Here is a 26,934-nt window from a genome sequence, read left to right as displayed (position 1 = left end):
TCTATCCTAAAGGAGATCAGTCCTGAGTGTTCATTGGAAGGACTGATGCTGAAGCTGAAACTCCAATATTTTCGCCACCTAATGTGAAGAGCTGACTCATTTGAAAAGACCCTGATGTTGGGAAAGATTGAAGGCAGGAGGAGAAGGGGATGACAGAGGATGGGATGGTTAGATGGCATCACCGACTCAATGGACATGAGTTTGGGTAAACTCCGGGAGTTGGTGATGGACAGGGAGGACTGGCGTGCTGTGTTTCGTGGGGTCACAAAGAGTCAGACATGACTGAGCGACTGAACTGAGCTGAAATAAATGTGAATTTATTTTTCACATCATCTTTTCATTTTTTATGTTTAGCATTATTCACACATGTAACATCTATAGCATTTTTACATTTAATGTTAGTAAGACGTGTAGCATCTATATCTACAGTATTGATGCAGATGATGCGTCTTGTAAAGAGAGAATATAAACTTATGGGATAAATAAACACAGTACAGTATTGTAACTGTATTTTCTCTTTCTTTGGTCTTCTTAACATTTTATTTTCTCTAACTTACTTTAATATAAGAATACAGTATACAATAAGTATAAAATGCGAAATAAATGTTAATCAACTGTTTATATTATCAGTAGGGTTTCCAATCAACAGTAGGCTATTAGTAATTAAGTTCAGATACAAATATAAAGTTTTCCATGGATTTTCAACTGCACAAAGATTAGTGCCTCTACCCTCCACATTGTTCAAAGGTCAGCTGCATTTTATCCCAACCTGTGATTTGCCATTTCATTTTCTTAACAGTCTTTTGAAGAGCAAAAGTTTTAATTTTAAGTCCAAGTCATCATTTTTCTCCTGCTGTTTGTGATCTATTTAATATATTAATACATCCCAACCCAAGGTCACAAATATTTTCACTTATTTTTTATTTTAGAAATGTTGTATTTCTAGCTCTTACATTTATATCTATGATCCATTTCAAGTTAGTTTTTGTATATAGTATGAGGTAAATATTTTTTTCTAATTTATTTCAATGTGTTTCTTTTTACCTTTTTAAAAAATTTTATTTGGCCTCACTGCATGGGTTGTATTATCTTAGTTCCCAAACCAGGGATTGAATTCTGTGCCCTTGGCAGTGAAAGCAAGTTCCAACACTGGACCGCAAGGGAATTCTCTGAGGTAAGCATTTCGGTTCACTTGTTTACATATAAATCTCAATGATTACAGTAACACTTGTGGAAAAGAGTGCCATTTCTTCACTGAATTGCCTTGGTATCTCTAAGGGGTTTTCCAAACTGCACAGCCAGAGGGAACAGTTCCATAAGACTGCTCTTCCTTCAGACAACAACTTCAAGTTTGGGGTTTTCCCAGTTGAACTTTCAGATTCAATTATTTGCTAGAATGACTCACAGAACTCAGGGAAGCCTTATACTTACAATAACCAGTTGTGTGCTTAGTCACTCAGTCATGCCCAACTCTTTGTGACCCCAGGCTCTTCTGTCCATGGGGATTCTCCAGGCAAGAATACTGGAGCGGGTTGCCATGCCCTTCTCCAGGGGATCTCCCAACCCAGGGATTGAACCCAGGTCTCTCGAATTGCAGGCAGATTCTTTACCCTCTGAGCCACCAGGGAAGCCCAAGAATACTGGAGTGGGTACTTACAATAACAGTTTTATTATAACCAAACATGCAAATCAAAACCAGTCAAAGGAAGAAACTCATGGGCAAAGTCTGTGTGTGTGTGTTGCCACTTCAGTCGTGTCCGGCTCTGAGATTCTATGGACTGTAGTCCACCAGGCTCCTCTGTCCATGGTATTCTCCAGGCAAGAATACTGGAGTGGGTTGCCATGCCCTCCTCCAGGGAGTCTTTCCACCAGGGATCAAACCCACATCTCTTATTGGCAGGCAGATTCTTTACCACTAGCACCACCAGGGATGCCCCAAGTGTTTAAATGCATTTCTTCTCTCATCATCAGAGATGTGTGACTCTACTGACAGTCATGTGTGATGATATGTACAGAATATTGCCAACCAGGCAGACTAAGCTGAGATTGAGTATTCAGAGATTTTACTGAGGTTTCATTACAGAGTCACAATTGGTTGAAACATTGCCCATGTGGTTGAATTCTAGACTTCTCTTTCCTTGAAGTTGGACTGATATCATGTGACCCAAAGTTCCACACCTCTAATCTCATGTTTTGTCTTTCTTGCATGACCAACCCCCACCCTGAGTTATCTCAATAGGATTGAAATACAAGTTGTATTTCCAGGGGCCCTCCATAAAAGAGAAAGACATTTCCTATTGCTCAGGAGATTCAAAGGGTTTCGAGGTTGTTTCCCAGGTACTGGGACAAAAGCCAGACCTCTGGAGGTCACATTTCTTACGATGCAGCAACATTGTTGAAAATAAATATGCAGTATTGTTCATAAATAAAAGTTTAGGCTGTCATGCAAGGATCTGTTTCTGAACTCTACTCTGTTTCATGATCTACTAAATGAAACTACAGAAACCTTTTGTTTTCTACGTAAAATATTTTTGTAATACTTAATTGTTAAATAATGTGCATATAATACTTACAGGAATTATAAGGAAATATGATAAGAATTATCTGCCTATGTAAAAATAAAAAACTCAACACAGTAGTTGGAACATAACATTGAGGAAATTTTCCAGCAAATAGAGCGAAAAGACAAAGAGATAGAAAACAAGAGAGAAAAAGTAAGAGATTAGAGTACATGTTTAAGAGGATGGCAACGCACTCCAGTTCTCTTGCCTGGAAAATCCCATGGACAGAGGAGCCTGGTAGGCTACAGTCCATGGGGTCACAAAGAGTCGGACATGACTGAGCGACTTCACTCACTTAAGAGGACTTACATCTGAATAGCAGTGTTTCTAGAGAGAAAGAAAAAAAAGTGGGGGTCGGGGAGGAAGAATCAATGGTGTAATTCGAGAACAGAATGAGCTGCCAGATTGAAGAGCCCATAAGTGGCTGGTACCATATGACAAATCAAGAGATTTTTACTGCTTCCAGAGAGGAAAAAAGTTAAGTCAAATACAAAATTTAGGAATCAGAATGGCTTCTGACTTATCAGCAGCACTAGAGGCCAAAATACAATAAAATTCTGAAGGATGTCATTTCCAGTCTAGAATTCTATGCCCTGCCAAATGACCAATTGAGTCTGCAAGTGGAAAAAAGTTATTTTTCAAGTATATACGTTCTCAACATTTTTATACTTACCATGTATCCTTTCTAAGAAAGCTGCTGAAGAATGTACTCCACTTAAAGAATAAATCAATGAAGAGGATCTAAAACAGGAGAGAGACAAGGATTCACCAGAAGATGCTGAAGAGAAATCCCACAATAATAGCCTTGTACCAGATGTAGAGATTCAGTTCTGTTCAGTTTGGTCGCTCAGTCGTGTCCAACTCTTTGCGACCCCATGAGTTGCACCATGCCAGGCCTTCTTGTGCATCACCAACTCCCGGAGTCCACTCAAACTCACATCCATCGAGTCGGTGATGCCATCCAGCCATCTCATCCTTGGTTGTCCCCTTTTCCTCCTGACCCCAATCCCTCCCAGCATCAGAGACTTTTCCAACGAGTCAACTCTTCACATGAGGTGGCCAAAGTACTGGAGTTTCAGCTTTAGCATCATTCCTTCCAATGAACACCCAGGACTGATCTCCCTTAGAATGGACTGGTTGGATCTCCTTGCAGTCCAAAGGACTCTCAAGAGTCTTCTCCAACACCACAGTTCAAAAGCATCAATTCTTCGGCACTCAGCTTTCTTCACAGTCCAACTCTCACATCCATACATGACCACTGGGAAAACCATACTGCTGCTACTGCTAAGTCACTTCAGTCGTGTCCGACTCTGTGTGACCCCATAGACAGCAGCCCACCAGGCTCCCCCATCCCTGGGATTCTCCAGGCAAGAACACTGGAGTGGGTTGCCATTTCCTCCTCCAATGCATGAAAGTGAAAAGTGAAAGTGAAGTTGCTCAGTCTCATCTGACTCTTAGCGACCCCATGGAGTGCAGCCTACCAGGCTCCTCCGTCCATAGGATTTTCCAGGCAAGAGTACTAGAGTAGGGTGCCATTGCCTAAACGGACCTTTGTTGGCAAAGTAATGTCTCTGCTTTTCAACATGCTATCTAGGTTGGTCATAACTTTCCTTCCAAGGAGCAAGCATCTTTTAATTTCATGGCTGCAGTCACCATCTGCAGTGATTTTGGAGCCCAAAAAGATGAAGTCTGACACTGTTTCCACTGTTTCCCCATCTATTTCCCATGAAGTGATGGGACCAGATGCAATGATCTTCGTTTTCTGAATGTTGAGCTCTAAGCCAACTTTTTCACTCTCCTCTTTCACTTTCATCAAGAGGCTTTTTAGTTCCTCTTCACTTTCTGCCATAAGGGTGGTGTCATCTGCATATCTGAGATTATTGATATTTCTCCCAGCAATCTTGATTCCAGCTTGTGTTTCTTCCAGCCCAGCGTTTCTCATGATGTACTCTGCATAGAAGTTAAATAAGCAGGGTGACAATATACAGCCTTGATGCACTCCTTTTCCTATGTGGAACCAGTCTGTTCTGTCCAGTTCTAACTGTTGCTTCCTGACCTGCATACAAGTTTCTCAAGAGGCAGGTCAGGTGGTCTGGTATTCCCGTCTCTTTCAGAATTTTCCAGTTTATTGTGATCCACACAGTCAAAGGCTTTGGCATAGTCAATAAAGCATGCTTTTTCCATGATCCAGCGGATGTTGGTAATTTGATCTCTGGTTCCTCTGCTTTTTCTAAAACCAGCTTGAACATCTGGAAGTTCACGGTTCACGTATTGCTGAAGCCTGGCTTGGAGAATTTTGAGCACTACTTTACTTAACCAGTTCCATTTAAAGAAGAGTGACTCAAGAACAGATATGAGGGAATTCCCTGGTGGTTAGAACTCTGTACTTTCACTGCCAAGGGCACAGGTTAAATCCTTGATCAGGGAACTAAGTCCTGCAAGCCACATGGCACAACAAACAAAAAAGAAACAGATATAATGATAACTATTACCACCAAAATCCCCACTGACATTATAGCCACATTTCAACTTAAGGACATGCTTATCTGTGTTTGTCGGGGCTTCACTGTATGTTTAAGACAATTCCTGCTCGTGTCCCTATGTCTTGCCTCTAGAATCAGCTGAGAACCCTCATTTTACAACGTCTCCATTTCTGAAGGTTCTTCTTTGACCTGTTCTGGAGAACTAGACATAGGCTATGATGAGCTTAGAAACAGAAAATACAAAGCAACCCTTTCCCTTTGTCTGTTTTACAGGGTGTTCAGTGCCTCACCCATACTGCAGATCTGCCAGATGCTGGATGCAGGTGAGCCCTCTTGGCTAGAGATTTATTTACCTGAAGCCAGTGGAACTTAAGCTCCTCACTCATATACGTCCCTCCCGAAGCCCTGCACATAACTCAACATTTCTACTTTTGAATTCATACTCTTCTTAAAAGAGTCCTCCAAATTATATACTCTTCACACCCCACAAATCCTAGATCTGTTTCTACTTGAGACTTTCCTGTAACTTGCTCAGAAGAGGCTTTTAAAAACTGAGGAAAGCTAAAGTTATACTGTACCCTCGATATGCTGCTGCTGCTGCTGCTGCCAAGTCGCTTCAGTCGTGTCCGACTCTGTAAGACCCCACAGATGGCAGCCTGCCAGGCTCCTCTGTCCCTGGGATTCTCCAGGCAAGAACACTGGAGTGGATTGCCATGTCCTTCTCCAATGCATGAAAGTGAAAAGTGAAAGTGAAGTTGCTCAGTTGTGTCCAACTCTTCACTGCCCCATGGACTGCAGCCCACCAGGCTCCTCCGTCCATGGGATTTTCCAGGCAAGAGTACTGGAGTGGTTTACCATTGCCTTCTCCACTAGAGATGCTAGTCAAATTGTTGTCCTAGGGTAATGCTTCCCTTCTGATAACAGCCATAGTGCTCTTTCTTTATACAGCTTTTTGTGTTTGTGTGTGCTATTCAAATCCAAGCAGTGGGTTACTTAGGGATATATAATATGGAGAGTAAAACTGTAAAAAAAAAAAAAACTGGAATGATAACGTTAAAGTCAGTACTGTGGTTACCTGATGGGGGGAGGGCTGGATGGGAGTAGTCAAGGGAAAGAGACTGGACGGGCCACACAGCTGGGCTTCAGGCCCAGGTGTTCGTCTTATTATTTATCTTTAAATTGTGCATGTACTCTTCTGTAAACATGGAACATTTCATAATTTTAAAGGGCAAGGGAGGTGCCTAAAGGGCATTATTTCCTTCCTTTATTGGGAACTAGAGACAATGAGTGAATAGATAAAGAATCATCATCAATAGCAAGTTAAATACAAAAGGAAACCATAAATTTCTAACATTGCAACAGATAAAAATAAAAGCAACCAAAAAACTCTACCGTTCTAGTAAATCTGGGCCTGGTTAGAGAGGAGAGTGCTTACTGCAATGAAGTCCATTGACAGGGCAGAAAAGGGGCAAAATCCAGCTGGGTTTCTAGGACTTCCTGGCGCAAGAGCCTATTGCTGGGTCGAGTGTGTTAAGGATCTGCTCCTCAGTTTTGCTTCTCCAGAAACTTGATTTTGGAGGCTCCCTTGGAGCTTCCCAGGCTTTAAGAGAGCGCCTCTTAAGGACCAGCCTCTTGGGAACTTCTTGAGGACATGGATCATGTTTTATCTACCTATAAATTCCTGGCACATGGCAAAGACTTATTTTTCTGTGAGAAATAAAATATTGCCTGCCATACCAGTAAACAAAGGATGTTGCAGTTATCATTGATTGCAGCCACCCTGACAGTAAGCCCTAGGGATGTTCAAGATGAAAACAAGGAATGCCCACCATCTAGCCAGCCAAGACCAGACCCAGAGCCCTGGCAACTCTCAGGGGAGTGATTGAATCCTGGGGACCAAACTCTTCCTGTTCACAAAAACCTGCTGACTGTCCAGGGACAAGCGGCCGATTGCTGTGCCTGAGGAGACTTCAAAACCCTGTGAGACCTGGACCACAACAAGAAATAGTTTACATTCTAGGAGTTCTCACTGTGTCAGAGCAGCATGAATGCTTCATTTTCTGATCCACCCGTAAACCAGAAGAGATTCGGTTTAGAAAGATAGTGATGGAATCAAGCCTAGAGCAGAGATCTCCTAACAACTCCTGCTTACTGTTCTGTTACACTCTCGTGCCTCTGATCCTATCATCTGAGTAGCCCAGGGTCAGGGGCCTGCCACCCACCAGAGCAAGTTAGTTTATGAGTTTTCTATTGACATTTATATAAGGTTATCTCTAGATAATGGTATTCCCGGTGGCTCATTGATAAAGAACCCGCCTGCAATGCAGGAGCAGCAGGAGACCAGAGTTCAATCCCTGGGTTGGGCAGATCCCCTGGAGGAGGGCATGGCAACCCACTCCAGTATTCTTGCCTGGAGAATGCCATGGACAGAGGAGCCTGGTGGGCTACAGTCCACGGGGTCGCAAAGAATCAGACATGACTGAGGTGACTTTGCACGGCACCTCTCAGTCAATTCAGCCTTTCAGTCATGTCCAACTCTTAGTGACCCCATGGACTGCAGCACGCCAGGCCTCCCTGTCCATCACCAACTCCCAGAGTTTACCCAAACTCATGCCCATTGAGTCAGTGATGCCATCCCACCATCTCATCCTCTGTCATCCCCTTCTCCTCCTGCCTTCAACCTTTCCTACCATCAGAGTCTTATCTAATGAGTCAGTTCTTCACGTCAGGTGGCCAAAATATTGGAACTTCAGTTTCAGCATCAGTCCTTCCAATGAATATTCAGGACTAATTTCCTTTGGGATTGACTGATTTGATCTCCTTGCAGCCCAAGGAAGTCTCAAGAATCTTCTCCAACACCACAGTTCAAGAGCATCGATTCTTCAGTTTAGCTTTCTTTTTGGTCCAACTCTCACATCCATACATGACTACTAGGAGAACCATAGCTTTGACTATACGAACCTTCATCAGCAAAGTAATGTCTCTGCTTTTTAATATGCTGTCTAAGCTTGTCATAGCTTTTCTTCTAAGGAGCAAGCGTCTTTTAACTTCATGGCTCCAGTCACCATTGGCAGTAATTTTGGAGCCCCAAAAAAGAAAGTCTGTCCATGTTTGCATTGTTTCCCCAAATATTTGACATGAAGTGATGGGACTGGATGCCATGATCTTAGTTTTTAGAGGAGAGTGAAAAAGCTGGCTTAAAACTCAACAGCAACTCTAACTGAAAGCAAAATAGTTATTGAGTGGATAAATAGTAAATACTCCTTCCTAAATTCTGTCTTTATAATGTGACAAGGATTGGGTGGGGGTGGGAATTCTAATGGGTTGTTTATTTTTCATTCATTTACATAAATGAGTTCCTAAGCCCCCCAGAAAATATCATGAATTAATTAGTAGAATCTGTAATAGCCAAGAGTCGGACACGACTGAGCGACTTCACTTTTACTTTTTTTCACTTTCATGCATTGGAGAAGGAAATGGCAATCCACTCCAGGGATCTTGCCTGGAGAATCCCAGGGACATGGGAGCCTGGTGGGCTGCCGTCCCTGGGGTCGCACAGAGTCAGACACGACTGAGGTGACTTAGCAGTAGTAGCCAAACCATTGTGTGGAGCTTTGGGACATCCACCATAAAAATGAGGACTTATTATTATTTTTTAGCAACTGATACACCCTAGAAGCATGAAATCTTTTCCAGAACAAGGTGAAGTGTACATAGGTAAATATGTTATCCATGTTCCAATGTAGGAAAGCAGATATCCTAGTAATTGGTGTCTGTTATCCCAAGTCACAAAGAGATGAGATGAACATGCTATTCTCCCCTGACTTATTCTGAAATAGGCAGGAGGGAGCATGGAAAGGGTACATAAGAGAGCCCTTCTCTTAAGAATAATGAGACATAGGGCAGCCTGATTTCTGATCATTCATTAGCTGAGAAAATATTGCTGGAGTCCCCTTTATGTGCAAGGCTTTGCCTGGGGAGAAGAAGCGACACATCTAGCTAGACCCAGGAGCCCATGCTTTGCAAAGATGCTGACACGACGGTACAAAGTGAAGAGCAGACGTAGACGAAGGTGACTGCTGCCGTGGATAGATGTGCTCCCAACTGGGGGCCTGAAAACCTGACTCCAGTCGCAGCTTTGCCCCTAGTGTGCTGTGTGACTTTGGGCAGATGGCTTCATCTCTCTGGGTCTTCATATCCTTGGCTGTGGAATCAGAGGTGAGAAGACCTGCAGAAGGAACACAGCATGGATAAAGGTCCCATAATTCTTCTCTACTTTGCTGTCTATGGCTGTCCGGCTCCCCACAGAGAACTCGACAGGCCTTCCTCTCCTCGAAGATCCACCCGTCTCTTCTAAATCTCCTCACTGTTTGCAAATGACCTGACTTCCTACTGCGCAGGAAAAAGAGAAATCTCTGATGGTGGCTGTTTCATCCTCCCACCACTGCACTTGCGTCATGCTCTTCCCATCATCCCTCGAGGACATGGAGAAAGCATTTTTTTTTTTTGTCAGGGTCTTATTGCACATTCTCCAGTCATTCCATCTTATAAACAGAACAAATATAAATTCTGTCTGTCCCACATCTCCCTCTGGTTGCTGATATCTCTCTTTGCTCCATTCCCAAGGTTCCTGAAAGCTGTCTTCACTCCCTGTCTTGTTTCTGCACCCGTCAGTCATTCTTCAGCCCCCTCCAGTCCGGATCCCCCTACACCCACTTCCCCTGCAGCTGCATTTACCACCATCACCAGGACCTTTGTTACCAGAGCAACCTGTTCACACTTCCTCTGAGTTCTCGGCAGAATACCCAGTCCAGCTGGCCACTTCCTCCTTCCTGAAACACCCCATTTTCTTGGTTTTCAGTACCAAACACTGGTGATTCCTATCTGGGCATTTCTTCATTTCCTTTACCTGTTTCTCCCACTCTAGCTGATCATTAAGTTTGGAGGCCATAAGACCCAGTCCCAGGCCATGCACATCTGACCCTACTTTCCTTCCTAAGCAATCTCACTTTTTCTCAGGTTCAAATCAGAGCTCGGTCCCTTGCTTACCTGTTCACATGCATTTATTGAGCCTTTAGAATAGGCCAAGTTTTATGAGTTTGAAGTCAGTTTGCTTCTCTATTTATTACTGATACACTTTATGTATTGAAATCGTATGACTCAGATTAGGACTAGAACTCGCTGTCTTTTAGAATTGAGATCACACACCTGCTCTCAGGACCTAATGGAGCTCAGGTTCTTGATCCCTCATTATAGAAGTAATCCAGTGAGAGACAAAATGATAGATAAGAAGTGGATTTATTTACAGAGAAAAGCACTCCACAGACAGAATGTGGGCCATCTCAGAATGTGAGCGTGGCAGCAGGGCATAGGGTTGTGAGTTTTTATAGGGGTGGGTAACTTCACAGGCTAATAAGTGGGAGGAGGAGTCCAGCTATTTGGGGGAAGGGGTGGAAATTTCTAGAAATTGGGCCACCACCCACTTGTTGACATTTTAGGGTCAGCCTTGGAACTGTCATGGTGCCTGTGGGTGTGTTGTTTAGCATGCCAGTGTGTTACGGTAAGGGTATACTGAGGCTCAAGGTCTAGTGGTAGTCTCGTCCACCATCTCGGACCTAGTTGGTTCTAACCAGTTTGTATCATGTCCTATGGTTATGTTATTCTTTTAAAGGTCATGCCCTACCCCCTTCCTTCCTGTTTCAATATTAGTGGAGAAACACATTTCGTTGCTGAAATAATCGAAAAGACTAAAAGAAGCAAGTAAAAATTAGCCATAATTGCATTATCCAGAGATTGCCACGGTCCACGTTTTGACATATATTCTTCTAGCCTTAATCCTCTTCATATAACTATGGTAGGTTTTTATTATAAAAATTGGATGATATATTCTGTTTTGTAACTTGCATTTTTTCACCAACAATAAATCATGGACATTTTTTCTTGTCAGCAAACATATTTTTAGAACATAATTTTTATTGAACATACAGTACACTTTCACACAAATTTACCCCAATTTTCCAGCCTATTCTTCTGGTAGCCGTGTAATTTGCCCTGATTTTCCCTTGTGGTTAAATCTTTACCAGTTTATATAGTTATTACTTGGGATACATTTCTAACAAGAGAACTGCTGTGTCAAAATAAGAAGGAGGAGCTGACCTTCTAAGCCTGTGCTCAGGTAGCGGCCTTGACCAAGTGTGTGGCCACAACCTATTTGAAACCACAGTTGGAGGGTGTTTGATATGCCCAAATCCCAGGCCACATGCCAGGTTTCTTTGTTTTTGAATATGTCAAATTTTATCTTTTGGGGGTTCTTTATACGGGAAATTCTTTACTGTCTGAGCCACCAAGGAATGAACAGAAACTAATATCGCAGCTGCTAGCCTACTACCATGTTCAATTAGCAAAGTCTTTAATTTGATTCTGTGAAAGTGCCAAAGGCCCTGACGCGTGACTGTCTCCGGTACTAATTTGACCTCAAAGATCTCAGTTTCCTGTGGGCTGTGGTGTTGGGAAGGGAGCGCGGTGGACACAGTTAGCCTAAATATCATGCAGAGTGTGGCAAGCCTTATGATAAAGTGCCTTGACCGAGAACAGGGTAAGTTAGGGTTTCGGAAGGTGGTTTTGAGAGCCAGTGGGCAAAGAAAAGACTTGGACACAGGCCCAGAGATGTGGGAAGACTTTGGGGGTAAAGACCTTCTGGTCATCATGAATAGAATGTTAGTGTTTGTGGGTGTGGGTGCGTGCGCGTGTGTGCATATGCACACACAGGGAGTATTTAAGAGAAGATGGTTTACTCTTGTGGAAAGTCTAAAGGGTGTGAGGTTTTCAATCAGAGGCCACCAGGGTTAACCCCTGTACTACAGGCAACAGGAAACTAGGGAAAGACTTTAAAAAATAATGCACAGCCTGGGCAGGGAAGTACATCCAAGAACAAAAACAAAAATCAACCCCAAATATTCATTGGAAGGACTAATGCTGAAGCTGAAGTTCCAATACTTTGGCCACCTGATGTGAAGAGCCAACTCATTGGAAAAGACCCTGATGCTGGGAAAGATTGAGGGCAGGAGAAGAGGGTGACAGAGAATGAGACGGTTGGATGGCATCATCGACTCGATGGACGTGAGTTTGTGCAAACTCTGGAATGTATCGAAGGACAGGGAAGCCTGGTGTGCTACAGTCCATGGGGTCACAAAAAGTTGAACACAGCTGAATGACTAGATGACAACAATATTGGGCTATATTGTCCCAACATTGTTCTCAGCCTGTCTGCTGGTCAGGGGAGCAGAGCTGTCAGCCTGTCCCCTCAGCCTGACAAGTACACTTCCAGAAGCCTCGAGAATATTCAGTGGGGCTTTGTTTTTGATCCAGGCTATATTTAACTGTATTGAGCCTCCAAATCTGTCAACCTGTCCTGCAGGTCAGATGTAGTTATTTCAGGAGTTCGGTGCTCTAAGGGGAAAGAGAGTAAAGAGAGAGACGGTGAAGGCCCAGAGTACAGTTTCTGGAACGCATGGGGTCCTGGCTTGGTGTCCAGAGAAGTCACAATAGAATCAGAGAATCTGTTGCTGGGAGAGGGAAGGTGGCCCAAGGGGCAGAGGGCAGTGGTGGGGTAGGAGTGAGGGGCAGTTTAGAAAGTTTATCTGGGGTGCAAAAATTGCTAGTTCCTTTTGCGGCTGCTCCAAATATAGCAGTCCTCCGCTCTTCCCTCTAATCTCGGTGTGGCCACCATGACCTTCCAACTTGGCTGCATCCAGACAGCCCACAGAAATTGTAGTCGAAATCCAGAACTCACAGTGGGACACACCCTGCAGCTCCACACAGTCTGATGAGCCTTGCCGTGTGCAATCCTTGTTCAAGAAGACACATTTTAAGTGTGCACTGCATTCTCTTCCACTTGCAGTTTTTCCCTGTTCCTATAGGAGAGAGTCCTGAAGCCTGAGAAAGAAGGTGTGTGGCTGAGGATTCATCACAAGGCTGATCTCGCTTGCCTTCGCCCAAAAAGAAAAATTCCCTGGATAACTCAGGACCTAGCACTGTAATTAAACTTCTGACCCAGAGATGGCACTGATAGGGGCAAAGCTGGGGAAACCCCATCCACAGCCTCCCTATGGAGCACAGAGGCTGCAGGGGAAACCCTGGGAGTTCATTTCTTTCCGCTAGAATTGTCTGCTGAATGCAAATAATCTCTAATTTGCTCCCGCTCCCTTTTTTTTTTTTTTTATATAACACCAAGAAACTGGAAGAAATCCTACGTCAATCAATGCATATTGCCATTTACTCTGCCAGCAAACCTCTGCCTAGCTTGGTACAAGATGTTGCTGCTGTTGCAATCAGGAATGAGGGATTTAGCAATCACTGATGGGAAACTCATGCTCATTATTTTAAAATGAAACCTACATTTTTCAGATTTTCCTTTTCTCTTTCAGCCAACGTCTCCTGGAAAAAGTCACAGAGTCAAATCCTGTTTGCTGGTTCTTTTTCTCTCATCCTCTGGGTCTCTATGTGGGAGGGGCTGGGAACTGACTTGGGAGTCTCTTCTAATCTCTGTGTCTATGTTGGAATTTGTCTGCATCTTTTGTGTTTTCGTGTTACAAATCTTATAAAAATGGGAATATTTCATCTATCCCGAAGGAAAGATCTTTGGGGTGCATATTAAGTATGTTAAGATCAAAAGAGCAATGGCCCCTGAATGGCTCACAATTAAATAATCTGGCAGTCAGAAGAGCTTTACAGAGGAGAGGAATACTCTCAACATGCCTGGGGGGCTCCCTTTGACTTGAGGCAATCAATTCTAATTTCCTCTATAGAAGCCCCAGAGAAGGAAATGGCAACCCACTCCAGTATTCTTGCCTGGAGAATTTCGTGGACAGAGGAGCTTGGCAGGATACAGTCCATGGGGTTCCAGAGTCAGACATAACTGAAGCAACTCAGCATGCATGCATGCCAACATCCCATAAGCATCTCCCACCTCACCCTCTTCCCCAAAGCCTTGTCTCTCATCTTTACCTCTGTAAATCAAAACCCCAGCTGCTCAGGCCTCAGACCTTGAATCCATCTTATATTCCTGTTTATTCCTCACATTATATGTAAACCATCTTGCTTGCTTTACCTCCAAAATGTATTCAGAATCTCTCTCACCTCTTCTTTCTGCTATCCTAGAGCAAGACATTATTATCCCGCTTCTGGAGTATTCTAGAACCCTCTTAACTAACCTACAGGGATCTACAATCTACAGGGCTCCTTTTACAATAGGAGTCAGAATCAGGTCAAACCTGCTCCAGGCTTTGTTTCCATTGATCTGGCCCCCCTCCCCCTGATGCTCTCCTATGCCTGGCTCACTCGCTCCAGCCACTCTGCCCTCTTCCTCCAATAAGGCAAGAACTTTTCATCTTGGCAGTATCTACTCTTCTTCCAATACTCTGGCCCCCTGATGTGAAGAGCTGACTCACTGGAAAAGACCCTGATGCTGGCAAAGAGTGAAGGCAGGAGGAGAAGGGGACGACAGAGGATGAGATGTTGGATGGCATCACTGACTCCATGGACTTGAGTCTGAGCAAGCTCCAGGAGTTGGTGATGGACAGGAAAGCCTGGCGTGCTGCGTCCATGGGTTTGTAGAGTCTGACACAACTTAGCAACTTACAACAACTCTTCCACCAGATATCTGGGTGGTTTGTGTCTTTCACTTTCTTAATGTCTCAACTGAAATGTCACCTTATCAGAGAGGCTCCACCCACCCACATTAAAAAACAGCATCCCCTCCCTTCATTGTTCTGTAAACTCCCTTATCTTTGTTTTTCTCCATTGCACTATCACCACTCAGCATTTTATTTATTCACTTGTTCGACTATTGTTGGGCATCCCCCCATCATAATATAAACTCAGTAGGGGCAAAGTCTTGGCTAATGAATCCCCACTGCTTGGCACCTACTAGGTGTTCAATTGATTTGTGTTAAACCTGGGGGCTTGGAAGACTCTTAGGGTTCATTCTGTCCAAATGTATCACTTTATATGTAAGGATACCAAGGCCAGAGGGGACAACGGATTAGAGTAGGCCCCTTGGAAGATTAACAGCTCTTCTGGAACAAGTGCCCAAGTGCCTTGACCCCCAGCCAGTTCTACTTACCTCGGCCGCGTTGAAGAGCACAGCCTACGATCACACCCAGCACACGTGTATCTGCGTGTATCATCCGACTTTCACTTTGCTCTGTGTGATACACTCTGATGCTTATGATGATTCTCACTCTATTTTTTTTTGAAAGCTGCTGATCAGATTGTTAAATTAATTTCATGACCTATTAAAGGATTGTGACCTACCATTTAAGAAAACTGTACACTATTCTATAGAGTAGGAGAAGGCAATGGCAACCCACTCCAGTACTCTTGCCTGGAGAATCCCTTGGATGGAGGAGCATGGTAGGCTGCAGTCCATGGGGTCACTAAGAGTTGGACATGACTGAGCAACTTCACTTTCATGCATTGGAGAAGGAAATGGCAGCCCACTCCAGTGTTCTTGCCTGGAGAATCCCAGGGACAGGGGAGCCTGGTGGGTGCCGTCTATGGGGTCACACAGAGTCGGACACGACTGATGTGACTAAGCAGCAGCATACTACAGGGTAAAAAATACATATATTTTCTATTTCTTTTTCCTTTTTTAATAGTGCTACAAGTATGGCCACATTTATTTCAAGAGTTTTAAAAGTACCAGAAGAAAATCAGGTATTGATAGTCATTCCATAGTGAGTGTGACTACACAAAGCAACAAAAGAAATACCTGAGATCTGGTTTCTAGGCTTTCCTGTCTCAGTATATTAATTCTGAAATATCCCCTTGTTCCTGATTCCATTCCTGTCTCCAAGTTTACAGCTTTGGGTTTCATGCTATGCCATATCATATTCATTTTCTTGGTTTTCTGTACCAACTCATGCTTATAAATTGCTTCTTTGTACTTGCAGTCAGAACAGTGCATTCCAAAAGGAGGCAGGGGGAATGGTGAGGGTTTTCACATAGCTAACTTTGTTTTGACAATCATGGTATCTGATGGAGGGGGAACCAAGCACAGCCCCACACCAGTCTCATTGTACACACCGACTCCTTGGAACTTCCGGGGGTGGGGAGATACATACAAGCATGGGGGCGAGAGACTGAAAAGCTGGTCAAGCTCAGGACAAGAAATAAATGGTTATGCAAAGCACAGAGGTCAAGGTCATATTAAAAATCAAGTATGTAAAATACTGGCTCTGGCACAATAACTCTCTGGTCTAAATTTATCCCAGTCTTCCAACTCTCACAGGACTGACAGAGCAGCTAGTGTTACCACTCAAGAAAAAGGCAGAACAATGTCTGAATCTGTATCTACAAGCAGTCGCAGAGGAAAGAGGCCAAAAATTCAACCTGGCGCCTTCAGATGCTGCAAAAGTTGCTCCAGGTAATCAGATATTATAGCAGGAGCGTAGAGTTTATAAACAAGATGATTCCACCATCTTCATTATTGTGGCTGTTGTCACCCCCGTGGCTGGGGATACTGCGGAGAGTGGACCACCAGGTTTAGACCTTTGGACATCTCTCCGAGGATGGGAGGAAGACCAGGTGAGACCTGAGACTCACGTCCTGGTTATTTTCCAAGTGCGTCTGCCACACGTTCCTGGCCCTGCTCTGGGCCCTCTGGGCTCTGTAACCACATCACCAAGCCTCTATTCCTCTGGCTTCTTGTTGAGTTGGGCAGGAGACTCCACGCTGACAAATTTAGTCTCTACTCCTTAATACCACCTTCCTTCCTTCTTTGCTGCTCTTTTGGCAGTGATCCTGTTCATCTGTGGCTCTGGCTCCTAAGTGGAGGCAGGACTCTTGCTCACATGGAGTCCTGCCACAGCGTCTCCTTGCCTTACCCTTCAGGCTCATTCCTAGTCCCAGGGTGCCCCCCACTCTCTGCTGGTCCCATAACTCTGGCCACACCTTTTGTAAGCAGTCCCTTCGTTAAGCTCTTTCTCTCCCCGCTCCCCACCGCACTTAACACCCGAGTGTGCGCTGTTGCCTGCTGGGACCCTGACTCATGTACTTGGACGCATGCCTATGGATGCTCTAGGCTTCGCTCACACCCAGGATCTCACAGAGGTCCCCGCAGGCAGAATGCTTTGCTGCCTTGAAATCTGACCTCTGGCCCTCGCACATGCCCTTGGGTCTGTCCCTCTACCCTCCCCTTTTGGGGACAGTTGCCAGCAGCTGAATGCCAGCAGTTGCTCAGCTGAAGTTGTCACTGAGTTTGTTAGGCAGTGTGGGGCAGGATCAGATAAGGTCACAGGTCACAGCAATAACTCCAGGGTTTTCAGGCCTCGTTCCTTTCCAAGGGCACAGGAACAGTAGAAGTGGACTGGGTAAAGCTAGTCCTCAGGCAAAGTAGATTGAAGCCTGGAAAGAACATGAAAGACCATCTTGGCCAATTCACTCCCTTTGCAGTTAGGGAAACTAAGGCCCTAACTGCTGGAAAGGTAAGAGGGTAAGGTACCAGAGAGGCAGGGTGAGAATCCAAAACTTCTGAATATTCATCGGATCCCAGTGTTGGAAGGAGCATTAAAGGTACAGTCACAGTGAAAGACAGAGTATAGGGCCTTGCCATTTACAGGGAGGGGTTTGGTGACCTCCAGGCCTCATCTGAACCAGGAATAGTCCAGACGGGGCAGCAGGATGTGACTTGGAGTGAGGAGGCCCCCTTCTGCCGGGGTCACAACTTCTCCCCACTCCTGACACTGGCCCGTGGCCAACCTCCTGAGAGCCACCCAAGTGTGGGTGGCATGGGCTCCCCTACTTTGTGGGTCAGGCCTGCAGTAGAGGGTTGGCTGTGCTCCCCTGCCAGGCTTACTTCCTGGGCCCACGGCTGGACTAGGTTTCCTAGTCCCTGGAGGTGAGGTGGGGCCCCATGACTAATCCTCACCAAGAGAAGAAAGTGAAAGCTATGGGTCAACTCCCATTCATGGCAGTGAAGAAAAAGCTTTACTTTCTCTTCTGCCCATCTGGCTGGACACGAAGGATTCTAAGATGGTGCAAGTACCAGATGGGCTCAACCAGGATGCCTGTGTCCCTGGAAGACCCCACAGCAGACTATAGGAATGAGACATAAACAAGCCTTTGTTGGGACTTCCCTGGTGGTCCTGTGGCTGAGACTCCGTGCCCCCAATGCAGTCAGGCCAAGGTCTATACCTGGTCAGGAAACCAGATCCCCCGTGCTACATACAATTAAGAGTTTGCATGCTTCAACCAAAACCCAGGACAGTCAAATAAATAAATAACAAAAAATAAGTATTTAATAAATACATAAATAAGCCTTTGTCCTCACATAGGAAGGGTAGAGGAAGATGAATAGCAGCTAGAGGTAACTACCCTGTTTAACAGAGAAATTGAGGAAATTTGTAGGTGACCCACCAATCCCCCGAATCCTTCAGGCTTGATCTTTCAAAGACATCTGGGAGCCCCCCTTTCTGCCCAGGTGTCTCTGCAGTGTATCCCATCTTCCCCACCCTGCCTTTCTTTTCCCCCTCTCCTGCCACTTATCTCCTGATCAGCTTAAACAGACCCACCTAGAGAGTGGGTCTTCTTCCATTGGAAGTGCCCTTCACAGTCTGCCAGAACCACTTCTTGAAGGGCCAGCTGATCCTCTCCAGTCCTGCTCCTGCAATTGCCTGGATCCCCACAGTCATTACTGGGCCACTTTTTTGACAGCAAAGCTGCTGATGAATAGCAAATGCATGCAGAAGTCTCCATTATCTCCTTTATTGTTTCAAAGGGACAATAAATTAAGAGCACTATTTACAAGTTTTTGATAATAACTACAATAATAGCAATGACAGAGATGATAACCCGCCTTTTTTTTCCCATTGTACAAGCTTCCAGCCATTCACCCTAGCCATCTCTTAAAATAGAGTCCTTCCTATCTTGACTCTTCCCTTTTGGGACATGACCTGGGTTTCTATGTTTAATCTCCAAGATTCTGGGGTGGTACCCACATACAGATTTTTTTTTTTTAATTGCTTGAGGCCAGAGGGGACTTTTCTGCTGAGAAGACAATGACATCTGTGCTTTTTCCCACAAAAAAAGGAAAAAATGTTTCAGGGGACACCACACCTAAACATCCTGGGCATTTCCAGCAAGTCTCAGCAGAGGATGAGATAGTTTGGGAGAAATACTGAAACTAAGGCTGATAGCACTCATGGTCAGTTTTTTTTTTTTTTTTTTTTAAATCAGGGTAGGTGGTCAATTGAGTTACATTAGTCTGTTATCCGATTCTCTTGACTAGATCTTGCATTCTTAAAAGGTAAAAATCTTTAGTGAGATGATCGTGTCTGATTATGGAATGGCCTTAGTGATGAGTGAGTAAGTGAGTGACTAAATGAATGAATTTATAATCTCATGACCTGAGAGCCATGGAAAGTGGGCTTGCCACAGTCAGGAGACCCTAGCCTTGACCCAGTTATGAACCTAACCACGTGATTGTAAGCAAGTCACTTCCGCACACTGATACTTGGTTTCATCGCTTGTAAAATGAAGGCCTTGGACTAGACCAGTGCTTCTCATACCTCCGTCTCATCAGGGGATCTTGTTAAATGCAAACTCTGATTTAGGAGGTCTGGGGTGGTGTTGTAAGATTCTTCATGTTTAATAAGCTTCTGCTGCTGCTGCTGCTGCTGCTGCTGCTAAGTCACTTCAGTCGTGTTCGACTGTGTGACCCTGTAGACGGCAGCCCACCAGGCTCCTCTGTCCCTGGGATTCTCCAGGCAAGAATACTGGAGTGGGTTGCCATTTCCTTCTCCAATGCATGCATGCATGCTAAGTCGCTTCAGTCGTGTCTGACTCTGTGTGACCCAGGCTCCTCTGTCCACAGGATTCTCCAGGCAAGAATACTGGAGTGAGTGGGTCATTCTTCTGGTCCATAGCCACACTTTGTATAGCAGGAGTCTTGGTCTCCAAGTTCCCTTTGCTAATATTCAATGGCTCAATTCTTAACAAATTAGAATAATCAGTTTATTCACCTCTCAGCAGCCAGACTCCTTATAAAAGGTGAGTTTGACCCTTTGGTGGTTTCTCATATCATTCAGAATAATATCCACTTTTCACAATGTGGAACTACAAAGCCCCACATGATCTGATTCTGATTCATCACTTCTACGGCACCTTCCTCTACCTCTTCTTCCCCTTGCTTATATATATTCCAGCTGGATCTCTTTGCTGTTCCATCCATACATCCATCCATGCCCCAAAGCCTTTGAATGTGCTGTTCCCTCCACTTGGAATACTGTCCCACCCGCCTCCTGCTGTAGTTTGGTCTTTGTTCAAATGTAACCTTATCAGAAAGAACTTCTTTGATCACCCTCTAAAAATATTCCCCATTTTCATCTATTACTCTTTAATCTCTTACTCTGCTTAATTTTCATTCATAGCAAATCTTGACATCTAACATCTTGCATAAAGATTTTTGCAGTTAACAATTGTCTTATTTATTAAAAAAAAAATTGTCTTATTTATTAAGTGGTTTTTAAAAATTATTGTCTATTGATTCAGTTATCTGTCTATTGTCTTTCTCCTCCTCTGGCCTGTGAGCTCCACAAGAGCAAACATTTGGTCTATTTCACCCATTGCTATCTTCCCAGGACCTGACCGATGTCCAACCATCATTTGCTGAATGTGCAAAAAAAGAGATGAATAGAAAAGTGAAAAGTGGTTACACTGTTTTTAAAGGAAAGGAGTCCCTATGGCATCATTCAACCCTTCTGTACCCTCTCTATCAACAAGAAAAGCTGTGAGTCTCCGAGACCCTAAAGACTGCTGGATGGAAGAAAGGAGTCTGCAGAGAGAATGGCTTGCGGCCCACCTTAGCCCCAGAGCAATTTCTGTTCTTACAACTCACTGGACTCTCCTTTGGAGCCACTGTCACGTGGTGAGTGTATATTACCCTCGCCCCGGTGGAGAAGTGTATACATCAGGCCACCATTCAGATCCCACCACACTAACTCTCCTTCCCCTGTTCTAGGGACACCACTAGCTTTTGACTGTGATTGGACTGCCCACACTGACTGCCACAACGAGAAAGAACAGGCTGCTCAGGCTGACCCGAATGCCCGCTTCACCTGGCATGTGCATGTCTCATTATAAATTAATCACTTGGCATTCTGCTTTATCCCCTTCAGTCTCCTCTGAGTGACTCAGCTTTCTGAGACTGATTAACTTTGGTACCCAACGGAGTCAAGTTTCTGAACCTTCAAAGCCAGACCCTGAACAGTGGCTGCTTCTATAATATGTTGCTGCTCTGTGAAGGTGCATAGCAGGTGGCCAACTGGTCCTTCCCAGGCACCATGCGACATCACTGAAGGATTTGTTTAGCACTTTCCCACAAACCCAGCAACTCCACTTAGAGAAATGACTCTTGTGACCCCATGGACAGTAACTCACAAAGCTCCTCTGTCCATAGAATTATCGAGGCAAGAATGTTGGAGTGGGTAGCAATTCCCTTCTCCAGGGGGATCTTCCCAACCTAGGGACTGAATTCCAGTCTCTTGAATTGAAGGCAGATTCTTTACTGTTTGAGCCACCAGGAAAGCCCATATTAAAGAGATATCTGGATAAATATGTAGAGATGTAGAAAAGTGCATCGTCATCTTCTCTCTTCCTCAGCTGGAAGTGGTGGGGGGTACTTTTGTATCCTATGTTGTTCCCAGAATGTGGCTGGGTCCTAGACTCCTCTATTCCCCACTTCCTATAGCACCCCTGGGAATTAATTGATGGTTGTGTCATTTATTATGATTGTGAGGGAAAGTGTTCGTGACAGCAGAGTTGGTTAAGTAATCTATACCCAAAGCTGGGAAGTGAATGAACTTTTGGCCGCATCTAGTGACCAGGGAATTAGGCAGCTGTGTCTCAAGCTCCAGGAGTGCAGTCCTTGTCACAAAGTAGCGACTGACCTGAGTGATTTGAGTTCTGGACCAGAGGTTTGTTGAGTCCTCAATTCTGGCTGCTGCTGTGGACAGGGCAGAAGCAGTTTTGCAAGCTGATTGGGAAGTCAGCCAAGGTCAGATGGTTTCTAGTCACTGGCTACTCCTGGAGTCTTTCCTCTGGAGTATGGTAGCTTCTCCGGCAAACCAGAGGCTTCTTTAAACTCCCTTTCCCAGCGGAGAATATAGAGCCCTCCTTCCACCCACTCACATTCCAGGGAGCCTTAGCCCTGCAATCACCCTCATCACCACTTTGTAGCAGCCAGTTTCTTTCAGTTTGCAGAGATGATACACCCTTCCAAGGGTGACCGAGATGACCTCTTTTCCTGAAGCAGGAAATAATCCCCCATGTTAGTAAGAAAACTGAGAACAACTAATCCATCAGTCAGCATCTGACTCACCACATTAAGGTGTATCATACAGCCATTAAAATGAAGACGCAGATTATACAGAGAGAAGAATGCGACAAAACTGTCACTTAAAATCAGCCCCAATTTTACAAAAATATAGATGTGCAAGTGGAAACATATATTCGTGGAGAAATAATTAAATGATATCAAAATGCTAACCATGGTTATCTGAGTGGTGAGATTTCTGGAAAGCTTTTTTTTCTTCTTACTTTGTTTTATACGTCTCTGTATTATTTGAAATTTTACAAAAAGTATGTTTATTTTATCAGGGGAAAAACACTATTTTCAATTTGGAAGAAAAAAACTTTTATTCAGTTTTGTGTACTCCAGCAAAATGGTAGAGTAGTTGCTGGTACAAGGTACCACGAGACACAAAGCTGAGAGCAGCGTGAACCCTGCCCATTATTTGCAGGACCAGTGTGCCCTGGATTAGATGACCTCTTCGTAGGTCTTCCTATTTCAAGAGTCTATGATTTGAAGACGCCAAACAGTATCTCCAGATCAAAACTATTTATAAGAATCATTTCCTTCATAATGAGTTGGAACTTCCGCTAACTGCTAGTGTGTTTGGATGACATCATCTCTGAGATTTATGTGAAATGACTCCTTTTCCTTGATGTTATCAAGGAGTTTCAGCAGTTGGGTTCCTTATATTTCTTTGTGTTTAAATGACATCTGAAGAAGCTGTCATTTGTCAAGGTTTAATTGTTTCCAATTTTTTTTTCCTGGCAAGTTTCCAGATATTGCTGGGCAGATTTGATAATGAGACCAGCAAAAATGCTGAGAGATGAAACATGCTGAAAGTTCTAGTCCAGATCATCTACTTTTTAGCTATGTGACCCTGAGCTTGTCACTTGTCTCTGGGCCTTACTTTTTTCCATTTAGATAAAAGGTGAAGAGTTGGATAAGATGATTTTAAAGATCCTGTCCATCTCTGATACTCTGTGATGAGTTTTAACTCTGGGATTATTCAAAAAAAATCTCCTTATGCTGGTCCCAAATATTCTTATATCTCATTGTCTGCATCATTCAATAACGGTAGAATTATACTGTTAAATATAATCCAGCAGAGTTCTCTTCCACACCACCCATATTAGGTGGTCATCTGTATCTACTAATACCGTTAGAAGCAAGAAGCTCCCTTCCTTCCAAGGCAGACCATTTCCCTTTATTCAGAAAGAGCACTTAAAAGGTATTTTTTGGCAGAACTGAATTATGCCACCCTGTGCCTTCCACCCAGGGTTCTGCAAAGGGCAATGTGAAAGGCACTATGCTTTGTCCCCGTCACTGCCCCTTCGAGAGCCTCAGTGCAGGTGTTTCTAATTTCTGATGCTGATCTTGGAGGTGGGGTTGGGGGTGGTTCTCTCGCTTCCTGTTTTAGACACCAGAATCTCAACAAGGGTGAGCAGTTTTGCAGTCCTTTACTCAAAGTTCCACTGATGGATGTAAAGTTTGGAAAGTCTGGCACTGAATCTCTTTTCTCAAATGTTGTCCTTTTGCCCCAGACAGAAGTCTGGAGCCTCACTGCCTTGCCCTACAACTGTGTGGATTGGATGACCCTTCCTCTCCTAACATCAGCCTTCTCTTTCTTCTCATATTCCCTCTTTCCTTTTTAAAGCCCTGGAGGCCCTGCATCTCCCAACCTCATTTTCTTGTATTACCACCATTCAGTCAAATACCTGTGTTCAAGTCGCCTCTTCTGTCTAAACTGGATAGCTCCAGCATGTCTCTGTCTTCTCTCCACTTTCTGCCTCTGGGTATGGAGAAGAGGTGGCACCAGCGATGGAAATGAAGGATTTCCAGAACAAAGAGGATTCCCATTTCAGAGTGCAGTTTGCTTTCCTCCAAACAGGTTAGGAAAACAAACGAAAAAATCAGAGGCGTCTTGGACCTCAAGGATTACAAATTTGCAACTAGTAGATAAATATGACCTGGAGATCTAATGCTGCTGCTGCTGCTAAGTCACTTTAGTCGTGTCCAACTCTGTGTGACCCCATAGACGACAGTCCACCAGGCTCCACCATCCCTGAGATTCTCCAGGCAAGAACACTGGAGTGGGTTGCCATGTCCTTCTCCAATGCATGAAAGTAAAAAGTGAAAGTAAAGTTGCTCAGTCGTGTCCGACTCTTTGCGACCCCATGGACTGCAGCCCACCAGGCTCCTCTGTCCATGGGATTTTCCAGGCAAGAGTACTGGAGTGGGTTGCCATTGCCTTCTCCTGGAGATCTAATGCACAACATAGTAATTATAGTCAACAATGCTGTGTTATAAACTTCAAAGTTGCTAAGAGACCAGATCTTCATTGTTCTCGCTACAAAAAAAAAAAGTAATTATGTGACTTGATGGAGGTGTTAACTGATACCAAGGTGGTAGTCATAGTGCAACACATCAATGCATCAAATCAACACCTGTACAACTCAAACTTACACAATGTTATGTGTCAATTGTATCTCAATTAAAAAAGAAAAAAACCCAGAAACAAAAGGATCAGTTAAGCTTCAATGGGTCTACATTAGATTCCTTTGGTCAACGTGATTTTAATCTTTCACTTTCTGCTGCTGCTGCTAAGTCGCTTCAGTCGTGTCTGACTCTGTGCAACCCCACAGACGGCAGCCCACCAGGCTTCGTCGTCCCTGGGATTCTCCAGGCAAGAACACTGGAGTGGGTTGCCATTTCCTTTTCCAATGCATGAAAGTGGAAAGTGAAAAGTGAAAGTGAAGTCACTCGCTCATGTCCGACTTTTCACGACTCCATGGACTGCAGGCCACCAGGCTCCTCCATCCATGGGATTTTCCAGGCAAGAGTACTGGAGTGGGTTGCCATTGCTTTCACTTTCTAGATGATCAGTTCAGCTTCAATGGGTCTATATTACATTCCTTTGGTCAACATGATTTTAATCTTTCACTTTCTAGAGGAACAAAGGTCCCTTTGCCTTCTTGGGTTTACATTTTCATTATAATTTTCATTTTAATATCCTTTCCATTAAGCGAAAATGAGTCCACACTATTCTAATTCTTAGGTTTCTCCTGTGAATGGGAAGTGGGGAATGGGAGGGGCTTTGGAGAGAGGGCTTTCTAATGTCTCTACCAGGATTTGAGTAGAGAAGAACAAGTAGGTGACATATATTAATATATTAAGAGATTCATTGCAAGGAATTGGCTTATGCAATTGTCGGGGCTGGCTGGGCAAAGCTGAAATCCGTATTGCAGACAATCTGGGAAGGTAGGCTGAATTCTCGGGCAGATTCTCTAAGGAAGAAGTTCTTATGACCTTTCAACTGATCAAACCAACTGATTACCTAGGTTAAACTCCCTTAAGGATTACTTGTTCAGTTGCGTCTGAGTCTTTGTGACCCCATGGACTGTAGCTCACCAGGCTCCTCTGTCCATGGGATTGTCCAGGCAAGATTACTGGAGTTCGTAGCCATTTCCTTCTCCAGGGGACCTTCCCAACCCAGGAACTGAACCTGGGTCTCCTGCATTGCAGGTAGACTCTTTACCATCTGAGCCACCAGGGAAACCCTTATCTCCCTTACTTAAAGTCAACTGATTATGGACTTTAAACATATCTGTAAAATACCTTCACAGCAACATCTGGATCAATGCTTGACTGAATAATTGGGGACTATAATTAGACAAGTTGATACATAATGGAGACCATCTTGTCTCTCAAATACCTATCTTCGAATCTTGGAAGTTCCAAGAAAAAGTGAAATATGCTCAAATCATTGCTGTGTTTCCTTCCTTTGGAACTAAGACCCTCTAGACCAGTAGAGCCTAAGGTCACAAGGGAAGACAACAGACATTTTGCTAGTGGATCATTAGGAGTCAGAAACTGGAGCCACTCCTGTTTCCATCCCCTGACTCCTGAACCCAGAAATCCTGGCTCTGGGAGAAACAGTACCATATATTGGATACTGATTTAGAGAATACACAGCCTGCTGGAGGACACTGCGCCAACCTCGTGAGATACTGCCACCTGGCTGGTGCTATGGATAAGTCTTCAGAAGATCAGCCCACATTCTATCAAGCCAGCAGATGCAGAATGATGGGGAGTATGGTAAGGCTGATGAATTCCATGAGCAGAGGCCCATTGCTATACTTCATGAGCTATAAAGCAAACGTCCTGATCAGAAGCAGTGTGGGGTGGGGTAATGAGATGGTGAGTAAATTATTCTGTACATCCCCATATGGTCATTTGGGCAGAAGCATTGTGTGTCAGGAAGGCAAATCCATGTCTAGATTAAGTGGCTATTGAATAAGAACAAAGTGCTGGCATTTCCATGATGGAAACAGTCCAGTGTAATCAGTTTGTCACCAAGTAGCTCTCTGATCTCTCCAGAATCATAACAGGATCTCAGTACTGGTCTCTGCTGCTGACAATTTGGGCACTCAGCAATGGTCATAGCCAGGTCAGTATTGGTGAGGAGAAGCTGAGCCCATGCATAATCTCCATCCCTGCCACCATTCCCGCTTTGTTTATGAACCTGATAGGCAATGACAGG

The 26,934-nt window shown here is 44.2% G+C and overlaps 2 long non-coding RNA genes across 2 annotated transcripts in view; one reads left to right on the top strand and one right to left on the bottom strand.

The window, feature by feature from the left end:
- LOC106990874 (uncharacterized) overlaps positions 1-22,588 on the top strand; it is a 68,714-nt gene extending 46,126 nt beyond the window's left edge. Inside the window, exons 4-7 of the long non-coding RNA XR_009597985.1 lie at positions 5,318-5,367; positions 12,964-16,469; positions 20,683-20,969; positions 21,063-22,588. This is a non-coding gene — a long non-coding RNA (uncharacterized LOC106990874). The remainder of the gene's footprint in view (positions 1-5,317; positions 5,368-12,963; positions 16,470-20,682; positions 20,970-21,062) is intronic.
- LOC121816677 (uncharacterized) lies at positions 297-24,652 on the bottom strand. Its single transcript, XR_006056334.2, has 2 exons — positions 24,110-24,652; positions 297-9,272 (listed from the first exon to the last, which is right to left on the bottom strand). It is a non-coding gene; the product is annotated as an uncharacterized LOC121816677 (long non-coding RNA).
- Between the last annotated feature and the right edge of the window lie 2,282 nt (positions 24,653-26,934).

Source organism: Ovis aries, chromosome 1 (assembly GCF_016772045.2).
Source record: "Ovis aries strain OAR_USU_Benz2616 breed Rambouillet chromosome 1, ARS-UI_Ramb_v3.0, whole genome shotgun sequence".
Classification (NCBI taxonomy): Eukaryota; Metazoa; Chordata; class Mammalia; order Artiodactyla; family Bovidae; genus Ovis; species Ovis aries.
The sequence above is the reverse complement of the archived record's forward strand: the minus strand, read 5'-3'. Positions and strand labels throughout refer to the sequence as shown.